The 20,453-nt window shown below is 31.3% G+C and overlaps 1 protein-coding gene across 4 annotated transcripts in view; it reads right to left on the reverse strand.

The window, feature by feature from the left end:
• LOC130903791 (uncharacterized) overlaps positions 1–20,453 on the reverse strand; it is a 173,555-nt gene that overhangs the window by 84,865 nt on the left and 68,237 nt on the right. Inside the window, exon 1 of one of the 4 annotated variants that reach the window (XM_057816120.1) lies at positions 14,944–15,215. The exons of the other annotated variants lie outside the window; for them this stretch is intronic. The gene's annotated coding sequence lies outside the window, so the exon portion shown is untranslated. Of the gene's footprint in view, positions 1–14,943; positions 15,216–20,453 lie in introns of those variants that run through there. 4 annotated transcript variants of the gene reach the window in all.

The following is a 20,453-nucleotide window of genomic DNA, read 5'->3' on the forward strand; positions in this document are numbered from 1 at the left end:
TCGTAAAATCAAACCAAATTTTTGACGCTATTTTTTGAGACCGTAAAGACATTCTTCCATGATTCACAGAAACGAATATTTGATTCATCTAGCTTATAGCCCTGAGTTAGTACCTCAAGACTTTTATCTGCTTCTTAAGCTCATGCCTCGAAATCATTTACTAGAAATTTCATTTTACTAGGATGGTTCCAGAAGTACCTGAGTTGACCTAGAGATGGTGATAGTTGCTTGAAAAAGTACACAATCTATATAATATATGTTTCAAGTTTGTTGTTTAGTATTTTTCAGACAGCCAACAATACTGAACGTTTGCAATGAATTTTTAATGGAAAAAATTGGTCATCGTTATAGTGATAAAAAATTTTTATTTGAAAAACGTAAGCTCAACCAATATGGAAGCTGGGCTAAATCCTACTCTTGGGAAAGACTGTTCCTTCAATATGAACAATAAAATATTGAGTAGGAAAGATTAAATGGGGTCGTACGACTTATTTTATAATATTTTCTGTATTAACCCAACTGTTTTTTCATGAATGTATGAATGGTAGATGTTTCTTCTGTTCTAAACATGTTTTATTGTGTTTTATTGTGTGTCTAATATAATCATCGGTTTCTATAAAAGTATTAATTCTTATAAACATAATTTAGTTAGAACAAAATTAATTTTTGTCTACTTTCTTATGTATAGATGTTACCAGTACTATTTTTTTTTTCTTCAGAGTTTCAAAATGGTTTATTCAAAATCTATCTTATAATTTCTTCTTTTATTTCGTTAATTACTATTTTCAAATCTTCTTAGAATACAATTTAATCATGAAGTTATCATGATTCTTCAAAGAATATTAATTCGAGACTCATAAATCCCATGTAATCGATATTATTTATATAATATGCTACATTCTATGAATAGATAAATATGTTCGATAAATATAAACGACAATAAGTTTATTTGCCAACCGGAACAACGCTTGTCTAGATAACACAATATTAAATTACAGGTTTGCATATTGAAAATATTTATAGGAAAATATAAGGAGATTAAATAGACTGAGGTGGAGTCATAAATCACGCTGGCAATACTCGATAGGTTAGTAGTAATAAAATTAAATCATTCTACTGAACATATATTAACTTTCAGGCTCTGTGGATTCACCTTTTGAGCTTCCTTTGTACTTCCCAATCTATCACATCTTCCCATGATATGCTTTATATAGACCATCTAATTGCTTGCTTCTAATCTATTACCGTTCAGATCTCTTCTTTATATAAATCCAAACCATTTAACCTTTAGATCTTTTATCACAGTTGTTATATCGTCTTTTTTTCTCCCCGTTCTTGATCTTGTCATTTAACAACTTCCTTATGTATCCTTCATTTTGACAGGTCCTATTAAGATCTTCTATCTAATACTATTCAAGTCTGGGAATGGAAAATAATCCGAGAAAGCTGGTGCTAGTCTTCTTAACCAAATGCGGCCGTTTTTGCTTGATTTATTTGCTCAAACGTTGCAATAAGTTGATGGTTTTTCCTTTTTTAAGATAGATAGATAGATGAAAATTATCCCACGTGGAACCCAAAAAAACCGACGCCGTGACTTTGTCTGCAGATGCAACGGTCTTGGACCCACAACTATTGATGGCTGTCAAATAAATACTAAGCTTGGAGTCTTCAAACTTGAAACATACGCGTTGTAGTTTTCAAGCAACTACCGCCATCTCCAGATCAGATCAAGTACTTCTCGGATCAACGATCTTAAAACTGTATGTGCACCGAATTTGGCCAAGAAAATATTTCATTTATAATCGTTATTGAAATAGGGAGTCGATATGGTCGACAAAACGTTCTACTAGATTTTTATGGTTTTATGAATAATTGTTAATTTTTGCTAAAACTGTAAACATGAGTTTGAAAGTTCGTTAAACTCTAACCTTGGCGGATTCATAAGAAAGCACGATTTTTTTATATTTCATGAATAATGCAAGCATCGTTTTAGATACTAATCTACTCGTTGTTTCAACAACACTAGTTTATTTACTTATATTTTTTATAACGCGAGATTTATCAAATAATAATGTCGGTGCTTCTACAAGAATTATTTGTTTTATATACTTCATCTGTTGATATAACACGTAGAAAAGGATGTGTTTCATTCTAAATAGACCATTTGTGAGTCTCGGAATTAGAAGAATGAACAAAAATGCAAAGAAAAAGCGACTAGAAACATAGTGAATGATACCAGGGCGGAAGCAAGTCTTTGTGGAAAGAAAAGCAAAGATAAGAAACAGAGGAACTAGCATATATCGAATGACAGACAATAGACTAAAAATGATTGGAAATCGGAATAGAGGATGACCATAAACAAACTTAGCCCAACCGATATTATACTCTAGGTGAGATAAATCCTTCGTTAACAACGGTAAAATATTTGGTAGCAGAGTTTAAACGACCTGCATCGTAGTTGTCGATCAAATGAGGTGAAAACTTTGAAAATGGTGAAGAAAATTCAGAAAACTGAAAAGGGAAAGACAGTTCCATCTGGAGGCAAGGTCATAACGTAGGTTTCTTTAGTATAATTTTCGTTGTCTAGGAAGAAAATGTTGTTTCTTCAAAGCAATACACCAGATCACACACACAAAGTTTAAATTGCTACCTCATCCACCTTATTCGTCAAATTTAACCCCCTCAAATTATTTTTTGTCCCCAGACTCGGTGGTCAGCCACTGGTAATGTGGTTATCGAAATGGGTTTCTTCTTTTACCACTAGATCTTACCTAAAAGCTTCTTCAAATTGTTTTAATAAGTTTTTTTGGTTGTTTTTACATGTATATAGGAAGCTTATTTCTCAAAAAATTTCAAAATTTAGATTTTATATCCCATATTGTTCAAAATGACGGTAATAATTTATGAATATTATTATTTTTATTACTTTTATTCATTCGCAAGCTATACTAATCACCTACGTTTGTTTGTATATCTGCAACATTGATTTTGAATATTTTCTTAATGAACAACTGCCATTTTTGGTTTTTGTATTTAATAACTTGACCTTTATTCTGCCGAAATTTAAATTGCAAATATTTTTTATTGTATATTCATTTTGTTTTTTCTCTATTGTTGTATTTTCGACCGTATAAATTGCTCTAATTGAATTTCATTGTATTTTTCATTTAGAACGTTTTTTTTATCAAACAATCCACTATTCATATGAATGGAACTTTATTAGTAAAACCAATGAACAAATTATTTATATAATAATACATTTCATTGTTATTGAATTAATGAAAACAGCCCAGCTGCTCTATTCTGAACCTGCGCAATTAAAAATCTTACCTTCGTTTTTTCTCTTCTCTTCAAGAATATTCAACGTACTATTTTACGAAAACGATGTCAATTCATCTAATAATGTTAACAAAGACCCTCGTCACAAATAGAAATGAAAAAACTGGATTTAAATCAAAAAATTTTGGGAAGATTTATCAAAAGAAATTAAGGGAAGGCATAGATACCACAGACCAAGTATTCGCCCTAAAACAACTACAATTTGTAACTAAGACACAATCAAATAGAAATATTAAGTAAAGAAAATTAAGCTAACAATATAATGAAAACTTTGAAACTACGAGATATAAACGTTAATTAGTCGCCATGGATCAAAATCAAATGAGATAGAGATCATATATAAGAAATATAGATGTTAAAACTAACAGGATTAGATATAAAACAAAACGTATAAATACTTAAATGGTTAAAAGAATAGTTATGGCAGTATAGCAGATAATAACAACAACAAAATTGAATGAAATGGTTATGAAAAATAGTTTGAACAAGTGATAATACATCGTACCAAGTCGCTATCGATGGACACGATTCAGGAAGGTTTGAGGTCAAGGTTTATGTGTCCTGTAAACTCAGGTAAACACCCGACAGATAACCATCGTTAATTCCGATCTTGGAAACATTCTGGTGTGGAATAGAAACAATTTAATTGAGTTTAATAACCATGTTTTTAGATAGAAGGTTCTATCTGGACATTAATTCTGATGTCTATTGGGTATTGAGGTTGGGAGAAACTTGACCCGGCATAACCACGTAGCTAAATTAGCTATGGTAGTTTCAGAAATACCGACAAGCTCTGTAACAGCTTCTAATCTTCTAGATTCGTCAAACTTTCGAACATTGCTCGCAAGTTTGAAGCTGTAAGTACCATTTATTTATATACTTTAACTACCAATTCCTGCGAAGAAATCTTTTGAAATCTTGACATTTATATGGGTGGGTGTACATGTTAGTTGTAACGATTTAATCTTATGTCTCAATATATGACTAATGAATCATTTATTTTACCACTGTTTTGTTTAAAATTTTAATTAACTGCTGGGCATGAAATTTCCAGTACGTATCTGACCTAAGAAGGAAACGCCTTGTTCCTATTTTATGTATTGAGGAGTCCGAGCTACTAATATTCTCACGGTCTCGTTGAAACTCATAATTTCCGAATGAATATTACCTTACAACCATTTATAGTGTTAATTAAACTATTACCATTAAGATATAGTTTAACAAATGTCAATATCGAAATCGGAATCACGACATTAATAAATATATTTATAGAAATGTCTTTTAACTAAAATAGAACGATGATATTTGTCGAAATCCATACAGTATCATATCAGAATACGAGGTATATCTATAAAGTAAGTTAAAAAAATAATGATTACACAGTTTATTTACGCAGTTTATCGAACGTTGGTAGCGCGTCCAAAATCAGTGCATGGCCGAAGAAAAACTCGTCGTTCGTGATAAAGCGCTTGCGCTATCCCAGCTTGCTTTGCGCAAAAAGAAAAGAAAATCGCGTAGTAGAGTTCTTTCTTGTTAGAAGTTATTTATTTTCTTTACTACCGTCATAAGTAAACTCCATTTTCATAGCACCGGATAAACTCTTGAATTTCGCTACAATCTTCTAGCGACATGTTTGAACGTGCGCGAACGCCTCCTAACCTAACCTAACCGAGCCTTGCGAACGAACTTAATGATTAGTCCGCGATCGACAACGATTTATCGAATAGATTTTGAATGGCGACTGCAGACGAATTTCTGGGGGGATTGTTTGCCTACGGTTGCTGCTGGTTGTTGATTCACGCCTTTTTTGATATATGCAGACATAACAGACTTTGATATACATTTCTTCAGAATTCTTTTTAGATTTGGGTGCTATTCAATTGTGGTTGGTGTAAAAGGCATTCCGGATTGAAATAAAGAAATAAATGTCATTCATTCAATATATCGCCAAGTGTAGTAAGAAAATTCTTGATGATTCAACACGACACTTTTTGATACTAATCGACGGCGGTTGTTTATACCAGACATGTGCATCGATTGTCTGACTTTTTGGTGAGAAATCAATGAATCAATTTAGAGCAATACAGCAATAAAATCCCCTTAAATATTGTATAACGTCTATAGTATGAATTCCATTATTAGATTTTATTTTTTGTATTGAAATTGATTTATTAATATGATCGATAAATCCAATAAAGACACGGTTCATTTATTTTTAAAGGTATAGAAGCATTAAATCGGATAAAAAGCAGAAAAGAACTAAAAAAACGTATCTAATTGGATTAAATAAATGTCTTGGTAAATTCCATAACCGAACTGAAGTTTTTGAACTTCTTCAAATAAGTTTAATGACTTGATTTATTATTATCACGTAAAAAAAGTTCTAGGGTATAAATCATTAGATCTTAATCAAGTATAGGTCCAACAAAAAAAACAGAAATTAGTCCGAGGCAGATAAATCTGGCCAATAGGGTGTATGAGGTTTAAACTGTGATGTGTGTGAGTAGGTGCATTGTCTCGATGAAACGAACCAAATGCGGCCGTTTTTGCATAAACGCTGATATAAGTTCACCATTGATAGTTTTTAAACATAGTCAATGTGAATTATCCCACGCCAATCCCAAAAAACTAACGCCATGACTTTGCCTACAGATGGAACGATCTTTACTTTTTACTGAGATGGTTTTCCCTTTTCATTCCGTTGTTTTGATAAATCTTTTATCTCGCAATTAGTCTAACAACCCTCGTAAAACAGAGCTTAAAATCTCTAAAAGTGCATCTCTATTCATAGCACATTTCTATAAATATGGCACGAGAGGTCGTTATACCAGAAAATGGAAGGCATTTACTATGATTTTAATATTTTAGGCACGCGAGAAATACTAAAAGAAATGTTTTTCAATGTTATTTGTTAATATTTGAACATAAATCATTTCCACCCCAACAAAAAAGATTTTAATGTATACCACACCCTTAATATTTGCAAGTGCCTATTCAATTACACCCTTATCAAATGAAATCAAATAATCCGCTATGTTTATTTCACCGTGGAAAAATAAACAATCCAAAATATAGGCAAACAGCCCCAAATTTGAATTGCAACCATTTCATATGTACGAGGGCTTTAGCTAGGGACAGATGTTAGACGTTTTACCAGCTGTTTCATATTATACAGTAGAAATTATAAGAAAAATACCGTTGTTGTTAAAAATTTCTGTAGCATACGAGGTCTGGTTATTAAATAATAAGACTGGTTACGAAAAAGGGAAATTTATTCTACATTCGAATGCCCTCCTCCCCTTACCATAGACCTTTCCATTGATCGAAGCAGTCTTCTTTGGTGATCGCCTTTAGGAGCTTCCATCGACTCCCTTTCAAAACAGATCTTTTTCTAACCTCCCAATGAAATCTGAGCATTCCCGTTAACAGATGTGTTATTCCTCGTGTAAAATTTTTCTAGCCGTTTCTTCATCGGCGTTTACAGCTTCGTCAATCATCCGGATGCTAATTTGACGATTAGCACGCACAATTTGGTAATTTTGGTCACTGTTTCCGAAAAGACAGAAAGTATGATAAATGATTATAATTAGTATATTATTAGAGTATTATAGCATGAAAGTAAAATCTAAAACACCCAAAAAAATTTAATTAAACATCTTGTATTTATTGAAATACTGTTGGGAAAAATAACAAACCATGAAGTATCCAAAAAATAAAAATAAATTTCTAAGTACGTCTCTGGTTCAGTTAAGTTCAATGTTTTGATAATTCTTGGCAAAGCAGGCCGCGCAGAAGACGCGTACGTCAATGTCATTGTCATTGGATGTACTGGTACAAATCGCAATTTCGACAAAAAATAATAAAACGAAGAGTTTACATAATTGAAGTAAATAGCCGAGACGTTTTAGTGTTTATCGTAGAAAATCATTTGAAATGTTTTGATTTTCAAACTTATTTATTATTACAGAAATATAAGTATAAATACGAGGGATGGAAGGTAGTTAGGCCTGACGCTTTTCTTTCCTTAATCCCTTTTGGAAGTTAGTCTTGAATTAGTATCTTTATTGAACAATCGTTTGAATCAAATCCATTTCTAGTCCAATTTACAAATTTTATATCGCGCATTTTTGTGCAGTTGATAGCTCTGTCAACACTTTAGAAGTACATGACTACTTCTTCGTTATCAATAAGGTAGCAGAGTTTAAACGAGGCCGAATGTCCCTCGGAGTGGTTGACCAAAAGAGAGAGAGAGAGAGAGAGAGAGAGAGAGAGAGAGAGAGAGAGAGAGACGACGACTAAGAAATTTTGCAGAAAATCTAGTGGATGAAAGTGCGCGATCTAGCAGGCATAGTAGGCATTTCAAAAAGTGCGGTACATTACATTTTAACTGAAAATTTTATTATGATAAACCTGTGCGCAAGATGGGAGTCGCGCCGCGAAGTTGTTTCCATCCAGTATTCCACAGAAATGCACCAGAAACGGAATAACAATGGACTGGAAAGGCAGAACCGGCTTCAAAGAAGACAAATACGGTTCATCTACAGTTAAAGTCATGGCGTCGGTTTTTTGGGATAAACCATCAACGGCGAGTATTCTGTGATCTTATTGTAAAGTTTGAGCGAAGAATCTAGAAAAAACAACCGCTTTTGATTGAGAAGAAAATGATTTTCCAACAACGAAGTGATATCGGCAGTTAATGGCTATTTTTAGAAGCTTAACTTATTGAGCATCGTTGGGAAAAATTTATGAATATATTCTTTACCCTTTACCAAATTTTTGTGTTTTCTACTTCTGGGATCATCCTCGTATACAATTTTATTCAAGAAATACCTGACGGGATAGAAATAAGCGAATCAATGAGATGAAATGCGGGTGGTCCGCCATATGTCGATAAATTCATAATTAATGGGCATACGTAGAATATTCCATTTCCATGACTGGACTGTATGCTAAATTGGTGTATAATTATATTAGGATAACAGGATAAATTAATATTATAATCGTCTAAATATTTCTATGAGAAATCAGTATGAATTATTAATTTGAACGCATGGTATATAATTGTAAATATTGATGTAAGGAAAAAACGACTTGAAACCTTGAAATAAATCCTTATAGATACAGGATTTGAATTAAACGAAAATATCATTTCTTTTATAGGAAGAAATGGCAAGAATCATGCTTTGAATTGTTCCTTTTGGTGGAATTTCTAAAAAAAGTACTCACGGTAATAAGTTGGAATGAAAGAATAAAAAATTTATAAATTAATTAAAAGCTTGGATGTATATCCTTACAAGGATGAATATTTTTATAGACAATTATCATTTGTTGTTTCCTGTTTATTGTTAAATCGTAATACTAATAATTAATATAAAGAAAAAGAGACTCAATGAATTCCACTGTATATTTATATAGAAAAAATCATTTCCTGATTTATATCAATTTCCCATCAATTCTATTATTGAACACAAATTATTACAAAAATTATTAATAATATGTCTACTACAAATAGTTATTTATTCCACCAAAAGTTAAAAAAAATCAAAGTATACATTTTCAAATATTACTATCCTTAACTAGTACTCTCAAAATTATTTGTATAGCATTATGACCGATTTTAACATTTCAGAAAAGGTAATTTATAGATTTATAGATAATCTTATATCGCCAATAACATTAGAAAAATGGGATGAGTACTTCTCTAAATTGTTTACAGAAACAAGACCAGAGTTCAAAAATCAAAGACAGGACAATATAAACATCATCACATCTCCGCTTAGAATTACAATTAAAGAAGTAAAAGACGTTTGTCAGTCACTAAAGAATCGAAAATCTCCAGGCCCGGGTCAAATAGCACCAGAGTTAATTAAAAATGGAACTGAAAAACTTTTTTCTCATCTGCAAATGCTTTTCTAGAAGTGTATAAATGGTGAAGCGCTACCCCAAGAGTGGAAAACATCTTATATGACTACCGTATATAAAAAAGGGGGCAGAGAAAATTGCGACAACTACCGGGGACTTACAGTGCTGTGTACAATATCCAGAATTTATGGAAAAATCTAAAAAAATAAAATCGAACAGGAATATTGCAACATGGAGGCAGAAGAACAGGCAGGCTTCAGAGCGGGGAGGTCGACTATTGATCATTTATTTACGATTTCGCAAATAATTGAAAAGAAAACCGCCAAAAATCGAGAACTCCACCTTTTGTATGTTGACCTTAAAAAAGCATATGACAGCGTACCGCAAACAAAACTATGGGATGCCTTGGAAAGAACAAATATAAATGCGGCCCTAATAAAAGCAGTACAAAAGCTTTATGAAAACAGTAAATCACAAGTAAAAATAGGAAACAAGGTCTCAAAAGGATTCTCCATCAATAAGGGGTTAAAACAAGGATGCTGTCTGTCGCCCACACTCTTCAAGATATACCTGGAACACGCACTAGCACACTGGAAAAGGAAATGTAAGAACATGGGCATTCCACTATTCGATTCCACACTATATACCCTGTGTTTTGCAGATGACCAAATAATCTTGGCACAGGACTACGAAGACTTAGAATATATGACAAGAAAGCTAGTAGAGGAATACAGGAAATGGGGTCTAGAAGTAAATTTTAGTAAAACGGAATATATGTGTATTGGAGGAGAACAACAAAATTTAATACTTGAAGAAACACAACAAAAAATAAGTTATTGTACAAAATACAAATACCTAGGCATGATCATCACTAATGATGGAAGATTAGATGAAGCAATAACACAAAGAAATAACCAAGGAAGACAAGCAATAAGACAACTAAATAGTGTATTGTGGGACAAACAAATATCCAAGGAAAACAAACATCGAATATACAATAGTATAATAAAAAGTATAACAACATATAGTAGCGAAATCTGGCCTCTAAAAGAAAAAACAGTCAAAATGCTTGAAGCCACAGAAATGGATTATTGGAGACGCGCGGCAGGAATATCAAGACTGGAAAAAATAAGAAACGACAGAATCAGGGAGATCATGAAAGTGCAACATACGATTACGGAAGACATTAGGGTGAATCAGTTAAGATGGTACGGACATGTCCAAAGAATGCCTGAAGACCGCATACCCAAACAAATTTTAAATTGGACACCACAAGGAAGAAGAAAAAGAGGAAGACCAAGATTAAGCTGGAGAGAAGGTATCGAGAAGGATATTCGAGAGAGAGGATTGGAAGAAGATCTTTGGGAAGATCGAGAAAAATGGAAACTGGGAATCGGAAGACGGCGAAGAACGTTTTAACCCGATTAATATATATAGAAAAGGTAATGAGTTTGGCCAAAATGAAAGTTAAACATACAAAAATGAAAATAAAGGCTAACCAAAGATTATCAAAATGTAACCAGTCCAATACAGGATTGAAACAAGAAAATATTTTATCCACTAAGCTGTTCAATATAAACAATAAAAACAGAAGAAGAGCTTAAGGAAACGTTTAGAGCCTTTGAAACGGTAGAGACAGTGAATATACGATTCAACGAAAATAACACCTCAAAGAAAAGGAACAGTCAAAAATTTTCGAATACGTTTGAATGAAGACAAAGATTAATGAGCTAGAGTAAGTTTGAAGTTATGTATATCTTGGGGTGGTTATCAAAGATAACGGTGATGAGGAAGGAAACAATTTGGACCACTAAATCTCCAAGAAGACGAAGCTACATCTTTAAAAAACAATAATAAGATCAACAAAGAGCTACGGACCGAAATTTGAGTTCTTACTAAAGCAAAGGATGGAAATTAATATTTATAGTAATGGAAAAGGATACTAGTGGGTAGAAAAATGAAGAAACGGAATTAAGCAAAATAAAAATATTCGAATGAATACAGTAACTGGGTTATGTCAGATTTTAGAACCACAAAAAATGATGGATATGATGAAATGTTAGATGCTGATGACATTTTTTCTAGAATTTTGTGAATAGCAGAAATCGGCAAGATAGAGAAAAGCAGTTTCGATCATTTTATTGGCTTTGGTATTATAGAAAATTTATATTATAGAAAACATTTTCCAAAAAAACAAATATTTGTGTTCATAAATTTGTTGAAGGCGAAGAAAAGTTTGGAAAAATCTAATAAAATGGTAGAAGACAGAGAAGACGACATAGACAACCAATTTTTCTTTTGAGGCTTTTTTGCTAAAAACCCATACCTGCATAGACAATTATAGTTCTGATATGAAAAAAATTGGATTGGAACTGTATAAACTTGAGATAATTATAAACAATTTTTGTTTTCTTTGAAGTCGGAAAATTTCTAATAAATCCTCTTATTGGTATAACAATAAATAATTATAAAGTATATAAATAATATTTATTACTAATGATATGTATATATAGATATATTTGTTTATCAACAATATTGGTGATTGATGACTGTCTGTAAGTTTCTACAACAAAAAGATATTAAAAACAAGTTTCGTCGAACATGTTGTTTGTTTCATAAATTGGATGACATGCAATACATTAGATAATGTTTCCGTTGAAGTTACAGTTACATTTTTTTCTAATTTCGTAATAGTTGGATATGTCCGATTCGAGAAAAAAGATTAACAAGTCGATCGATGATTCATTTAACGACGAAAAAATTATTTGCGTAGGTGTAGTGTCAGTGACATCGAATAATAATTTGAACTACAACTGAAAATCGTTATTGGGGGTTGTAATGCGATAAATCGACAATAAATATCACAAGGTTACCAAAATACATTAATTTTGGACGATCTTCCAGTAAATGCTCTACCACCCAGTATTTTAATGTTTATAATGAAGGATTAATCACATCCAGAGTAAAATCTAGTTCACTAAAACTATTTTATCCCATGACCAATTTTTTCAATGTTTACAAATTCACTGAAAAACGTTCATTATCGATGGGTGCCAAACAAATATTAAAACAACTTCCGCCATCTCTAGGTCAGGTCGAGTACTTCTGGAATCACCCTCGTATTATTTTCACAAAAGCAAAGAATTAGATCCAGAACTGTGTTTCGAAAAAGTTCAATATCTTGTAGTTGTTCTTCAGTAATTATTATATTATAACCGCTTAAATATAGAACCTTTTGACTGCGTCTCGTAGTTAACAATTTTTTTTGATAGAATTATTATCGTTTTATTCGTTGTCAAATACATCTCACTATGACCGTATTGTACAATTTTTTATTTATTTGTGTATTCTATGAATCTTATAAAGCAAAGTTTCGATTTTGCTATACCTTCCTCAGATCCTTAAATGGTAGGGTTGTTTAAGAACGTGTCGGGTAAAAAGTGCGAGTGAAACATTGACAAATGGCTGATACAATCGAAAATATGCGAAACAATTCAATGCAGGTACGTCGAGGAAGGTCAACGACGTTTTATCCATAGTGGTATTGCCTTGATGGAGTTATTTTTAATACCAACACATTCTTTTATTTTCGAAAAAAAAAGGTAGCGCAACAACCAATTATTTGATTCATGTAATGATTATTTCCGTTTGCAAAGATGAAAAATACACTCCCACTGACTTACCCATGGGGATTTTATTTTTAGTGTAATTGGAAATCCAAATTTACTAGATTTTTTTGAAATTAATACAAATCTGAAGCTAAATTTATTAGATACAGAATGTATCCGGAGTTTAAAACAAAAATAAACTTTTTATAATTTGTCGTTTTGTCAAGAATTTCTATTTAAAACAATTTTTAATATTTGTATTATGCTGTAAAACATGATTGAGCAATAAAATATATTTTGTACGGGATTTTTTATAAAAAAAATTAGTATAATTCAATGCAGTCAATCCAGACGTAATTATAGACCCTTAGAATGAATTCAGAAACATTTAGTAAACTTATGAGGTTATTTTTAAATGTTGGGGTGTGAATATTAATAAAATTCGTATTTTTCTATCAACAAATTGCGTTAAAATTAGAAAAAAATCATAAACCTGCGTGAATATTTTTATTTCCGTTTGCAAAGATGAAAACTACACCCCCATTGACTTACCCATGGGGATTTTATTTTTAGTGTAATGGGAAATTCAAAATTACGATATGTTTTTGAAATTAATACAAATCTGAAACTGTAGATTTATTTCGAGATAAAAACTTTTTTAACTATCATTTCGACAATCAAAAAGTTTTAAACAGATACAGAATGTATACGAAATTTAAAACGAAAATAAACTTTTCACAATCTGTCATTTTGTCGATAATTTGTTTTTAAAACAGTTCTTAATATTTATATTATGTTGTAAGACATAATTTAGCAATTAAATATATTTTTTATAGGATTTTTTATAAAAAAATTAGTATAATTCAATGTAGTTAATCCAGACGTAATTATAAACCCTTAGAATTAATTTAAAAACATTTAGTGAATTTACGAGGTTATTTTTAAATGTTGAGGTGTGAATATTTACAAAATTTATATATTTCTATTAACAAATCACGTTAAAATTAGAAAAAAGTCATAAACCTGCGTGAGTATTTTTATTTCCGTTTTGCAATGATGAAAAATACACTTCCTCTGACATACCCATGGGGATTTTATTTTTAGTTTGATGGGAAATCCAAAATTACGAAATTTTTTGAAATTAATACAAATCTGAAACTGTAGATTTATTTCGAGATAAAAATTTTTTTTACTATCATTTTGACAATCAAAAAGTTGTGAATAGATACAGAATGTATCCGGAATTCAAAACAAAAATAAACTTTTTATAATTTTTCATTTTGTCAATAATTTTTATTTAAAACAATTTTTAATATTTGTATTATGCTGTAAAACATGATTGAGCAATAAAATATATTTTGTACGGGATTTTTTATAAAAAAAATTAGTATAATTCAATGTAGTTAATCCAGACGTAATTATAAACCCTTAGAATTAATTTAAAAACATTTGGTGAATTTACGAGGTTATTTTTATATGTTGAGGTGTGAATATATACAAAATTCGTATTTTTCTATTAACAAATTGCGTCAAAATTTGAAAAAAATCATAAACCTGCGTGAATATTTTTATTTCCTTTTGCAAAGATGAAAACCACACCCCCATTGACTTACCCATGGGGATTTTATTTTTAGTGTAATAGGAAATTCAAAATTACGATATGTTTTTGAAATTAATACAAATCTGAAACTGTAGATTTATTTCGAGATAAAAACTTTTTTAACTATCATTTCGACAATCAAAAAGTTTTAAACAGATACAGAATGTATCCGGAATTCAAAACAAAAATAAACTTTTTATAATCTGTCATTTTAGCAATCATTTTTTTTCGAAACGATTTTTAATATTTTTATTATGCTGTAAAACATGATTGAGCAATAAAATATATTTTGTACGGGATTTTTATACAAAAAAAAGAGTATAATTCAATGCAGTCAATCCAGACGTAATTATAAACCCTTAGAATGAATACAGAAACATTTAGTAAACTTACGAGGCTATTTTTAAATGTTGGGGTGTGAATATTTACAAAATTTGTATATTTCTATCAAAAAATTGCGTTAAAATTAAATATTTTTATTTCGAGTTTGTAATATATATATATATATAACAATATTCGTTTACTAAAAATTACCTCAATTATATTCAAGTATCCATTATATATTTTATCAAATAATGATGATCACAAATTGGGATGACACCAGACGGAATCACTACAAGACGCGGCACAACAAAAATCACCGTCCCGAGAGCTGAAAAAATATTCAAAAACTACCTTCACGAATTGGGAAAACCACAACGGAAGAGCCGGATGGAACGTCGATTAACCGCGACCAACGGAGTTGTTGTTATTCCAACGTGTGGATGAATAGTAAATGGATAGACCTCGAACGGATGGGATCAAAGATTAGTTTGTGAATGTGAATGTACTACGGCGCGACGAACTGCTTTGAGAGCCCCCACAACACGCTCGTATCCCCGGTATCGAACAGTCGGTAGACGCTGTATTATTAAAAAAAAATTACTGATGATGATACTCGTTTCGAACGAAATTTTGAAACATATACTTCAAACTGTATAAAAAATTTTGTATGGGGATGAGAAGTAAATGAAAAACGAATTTTTTAACATGAATAGTAAGTAGATATTGATCTATAAACCTTTACCTAGGAGGTAGGAAAAATACGATTTGAAATTAGATAGTTGAATAGCAATAAACATTATTTTATAAAGTGTTGAATAATTTACGAGGATATAAAGCAACAATACAAACGCAGAGGAAGATATAATAGATTAATTGCAAAAAAAACCACGAGAAAAATGGGAAAACAACAAAAGAAGTGCTGGAAAAAGCAATTTATTATTTGAAGAACGAAAAGTCCCCGGCGATGATGAAATAACATCTGAAATGTGTTATTTCAAATATGCGCTATAGAATGCAATTAATAATGCAAAAAAAAAGTAACAGTAAGTAAAGTAAAGTAAAAGTAAGCGATTTGTGGTAACTATAGAGGAAGGAATTTGATAAATATGGTGATGAAAATATAATGGAAAAAAAGCTGAGATGCATCGTAGAAACGATACTTCACAAAGTATACAAAACCACATTTTTACACTAAAAGAAATACTAAACAAAATATTGATAGTATTTTTCATTTATCGATGTGGAGAAGGCGTTAGATACGGTTCAAAAAGTATAGGAAAGAAATCTTAAGAAAATTAAGACACATCTATAACAAAAAAAAGGATCAAGATGAGGAAAAAAATGTTGTTCATTAAAAATTTCAGATTATACATTTGCTGATGATAAAGAAAATGAATAGAAAGAAAACGAAGGTGATGACAATAAACAAAATGCGGGAGAATTGAAAATGTGGATTCATAGATAAGAAAAAGTGTCAAATCCAAAATGGAAGTATTTGGAACTAGATTTTGATCAATCCTAACATATGGTTACGAATCATGGGTGCTAAACCAACAAGCTATAGACAAGAAATATTTGAGTAAAGAAAAAAATGACAAAAAAAGATAAAATTAGAGATTGTAGTGAAATTAAAAAAAGACAATTGAGCTGGTGGGGATATCCACAGAGAACAAGTAATTCAAGATAAGTAAAAAACGTTTAGGAAACCAAAATATAACAAAAAACAAATAGAGTCCTGTGGTGATAAGACAAGTTTTGAAGACAAAACCCACATGATAAGAAGCATTGATAGCTATGAATAACAAGTTATTAAATAAGGGTGGAAGGGAATATTTTCCAGATTATTTAGGGATTGAAGTGGAGTGAAGTGAAGTGTAGACGATATACATAACTTTACACAGAAAGGCATAATTCAATTAATAGAAACAATAAACGATTTCAATTACAGAACGCAGTTAAAGAAGGACGTTAAACGGTCAATTGACAATAATTTAATTGTTGTTAAATTAACTTAATGCAATTGGTGTTATTGCCCGGCTGATGCCTTCAACCAACCGATTAAACCAGCTTCTGATTTATCAAAATAGAATGTGTAAATGGAAATTAGACCGATCTCTACGTATGAAATAATATGAGAAATGATATCTGGTTTAAAACGATCTAGACCTTAGAAATGATTATTTAAACGAATAAATTTTATGGTAAATAAAAAGGTTTTTTGCTTATACAATCATATTAAATCACAAGAAATGACTTTTCGAATGTTGTACTATATTTTTTACTACAAGTACAAACAAAGTTTATATTTATAGTATTGGTGCAGTTATTTAACTTTACAAGTCATCTAACGATAAGAAATTAGTAAGTTAAGACGAATTAGAAGCAGTAATTGAAGATAATACTAGATTTTTCTTCAATATACACCTCTCCCCTCGCCATACACCTTTCCATAAGTTTTTTCCATTGATTGAAGCGGTGCTGGAAGTCTTCTTTAGTGAGCGCCTTTAAGAGCTTCCAACGACTCAAATCGGGACCCTTGCAAAGCAGATCTTTCTCTAACCTTTCAAGGAAATATGATCAGACCCGTTGATGCAAAGGCTTTTGGTTAGAAGTCAGATTTGTTGGCACCAGCTTTGCCCTGAATTTTTCGTGTGTAAAATTATTCTAACAGTTTGTTTATCGGCGTTTACAGTCTCGGTGATAATCCGGATGCTAATTCGACGATTTGCTCGCACAATTTGGGTGTTTTTGGTTACCGTTTTCGGAGTTGAAACAGTCACAGGGCGATCTAGGCGCTGCTCATATTCAGTGCTTTCACGGCTTTCACTAAAGCACTTAACCACTCAAAAACACGAGTACGAAATAGAAAATTGTCCCCATAGACTTGCAACAATTTATAGCACTCAGTCGCGTGTTTTTCTCAATTTAACGAAAAATTTGGAATTAATATGTTGCTCATGGTTTTCCTCGTGGACAGTTTATATCCTCAACTTCGTTTATTAAGTTAGTACACAAAATATTTACCGTTATTTGAATCAATTTTAATGTTTTGTTTGGTTGAATTTAGAACTATTCATTATTATACCAAACACATAGAAGTAATTTGACTTTCAATGATTGAAAAAAGTCTTTACTTCTCTTAAATCTTTTGTTGTAATAAAAATATTTTATTTTTCATACTTTTTATCGTTTAGTTTTTTATCGTTGATGATTCTTTTCCACTTTCTTCATAGTCTATTCTGTTCAAAAGTGAAATGCCTTCAATTCACCTAAATTAATCAATCCCTGACAATGCAGCTTTCCATTTTTATTCATTAGCCGTACTTCTTAAATACAGGATGTTTCCTAAGTAATCTTAAATATTTGGTGTTCCGTCACTCCATTTTGAGACGAAAAGTTCTCAGAAACATATGTGATATACTGAGTTTTGGATATTGTACATTAGACGACCCAGAAATATAAAAACTCTACAACTGGAAAGCAGAAACTTGGTCCCCTAGGTCACCTGGAGACAATCCTCTCGATTTTTGTGTGAAGATATCTATAAGTGGTGTGAATCACTCGATATTAAACTTGGTTGTGTCTTAGAACGTATTTCCAACGAATTTAGAATCTATCTTGAATCAACACTCATAACAAGTTTCGAAAAATAACGTTAACGAACAGTTAATTGATTGAAGTGAAGGGAAACCATCAAAACAAATCATTCAAAGGGTTGCAGTTGTTTCCATTAACGAGTTTTCATCTCAGTTGTCCCTTTAGGGGAAATTAAACTATCTAGAAACAGAGGCGGTACATAAGGAATCAATGAGGATTAAATAATTAATGTTAAAAGAGAAAATAAGAAAATATCTATTCCTTTCATAGCTTATTTCAATTCCAATTTTACTTTTCCTAGATACAATCTACTAAGTAGTGTATGTTTTTTTCCGGCTCGAAGGACCAGACAACGTAATGTTATAGTAGCAGCATACAGTGTGTTAAAAATTAGATAAAAAGAAGGAAATTTATGGGAAAACTATAATTATTGAAATGTTTATAAGAAAAAACGTGTGGAACTTCTTAGAAAGTGTTAGTATTATTGTCTGCAGGCATAGGCGTCCGTCATAAAATATAACAAGACATTTATCGAGGTCAAAGTTAAACGAAAGCAAAACATCCATTCACTCATTTTTTTTATAGAAGTTATCACGTGTATGGGTTCAAATTAGTCGGCATGTGAAAGTATTTTTTTTAGTAATTAAGCTAAAGTTAAATAAGATCAATAATTTATATGAGTATGGTACCATATCCATGTAAATCTTTCTTTTTCTCCTCATTAATTTAGAACGGTTGGGAAAAAGTTGCTCAAGAACGTGGTTTGCATTATAAAAATCAACGGAAAGTAGTAAAGAAAATATTTTTCACCATTTATGTCCACCTTATTTTATTATAAATAAGAGATTGTTTGATATTTGTTAATAAGACCTACTTATTTTCAATAAAAACACTTTCTTAAACTCCGAACACTGTTTTTAGACATACGTATTACAGTAAAACATGGTGAATCTTTGTAAATTTTCCTCGTTGACCATTTTGGCTCGCTCTTCAACTTCACAAATAACAAATAATCGGTCGGGACCAGGTCAGGGGCTATATAGTGAAGCAAACGCAAGTCCCGGCTGCCTATGTAAGTCTAAGTATCAAAATGAGTTTCAAAACATTGTAGTCATCACTTTCTGGACGCTTTTCGTGACCATAACTTGTTTAGGGCGTTAAAATTGATTGGGATACACTTTCTTTTGTATTGTGAAGAACTCCAAGCACCCATTTTGCATTTGTAATATTTAAACGCTCATGAAGGATAATTAGAACAATTGTTTTGCAATTTCTTTTGCTTTAAAGTGCCGGTTCCTTAGAAAAATTCAATTTTCTTTGGAGTAATCACCCTCACATAAATTAATTTCTAATGAAACAACCAATAGTGGAAAATGATGGACACATGTCACTGTGGATAGCCTTCATTCTGTTTTTAATATCATATAACACGAAAGCCAATTAGAGAAATTTTTCAAAAAAAATGTATTTAAGAATGAAGCTTAAACGTTGATGATAATTCAGTGTCAAATATGTCGTTTATTCACTTTCAAAATTGTTGGAACAACACCACTAATTTACGTTATAATATATATTAATATTGTCAAAAACTGATTTAACATATGGCAACAATGTAGTAAAATAACTACTAATAATGTCGGTTGAATGAAACAAACGGAATACCACATCATCAAATTAACAATGTTGCTTTCATTAACGCCCTCGTCTTCGTCATTTTTGAATGGTCGATTAGGGTATTGTCTGTCATAAGATTGTTCGTCTCGGGCCACAGACCTTGTGTACCCTTCGCCCTTAAATCCATTTATAATCAGAGTCTAAATTCGAAGCGATAAATAGATTCTGATCAATAGCATCCGTTCGAAAGAGATTTGATTGCAAAAATTCGTCATTTTCGTTAATTATATTATTTTCATAAGAATTTTGAATGTTATTATAAGCAAATTTATCCCATAAATGAAATAGAAAGTGAGGCGGGTATATTATATAGAGAAAAAAATGATGTATTTAAGCTATATACGACAACAAAAGAAGATACCTACCTAATTTAGAAGTAGCTCAATCAATTCCACTAAAAAAATATTTTTAAATAAATATATAGATGTCAAGTGCTTGAACAAGCCTCA

This window comes from Diorhabda carinulata, chromosome 2 (assembly GCF_026250575.1).
Source record: "Diorhabda carinulata isolate Delta chromosome 2, icDioCari1.1, whole genome shotgun sequence".
Taxonomy (NCBI): domain Eukaryota; kingdom Metazoa; phylum Arthropoda; class Insecta; order Coleoptera; family Chrysomelidae; genus Diorhabda; species Diorhabda carinulata.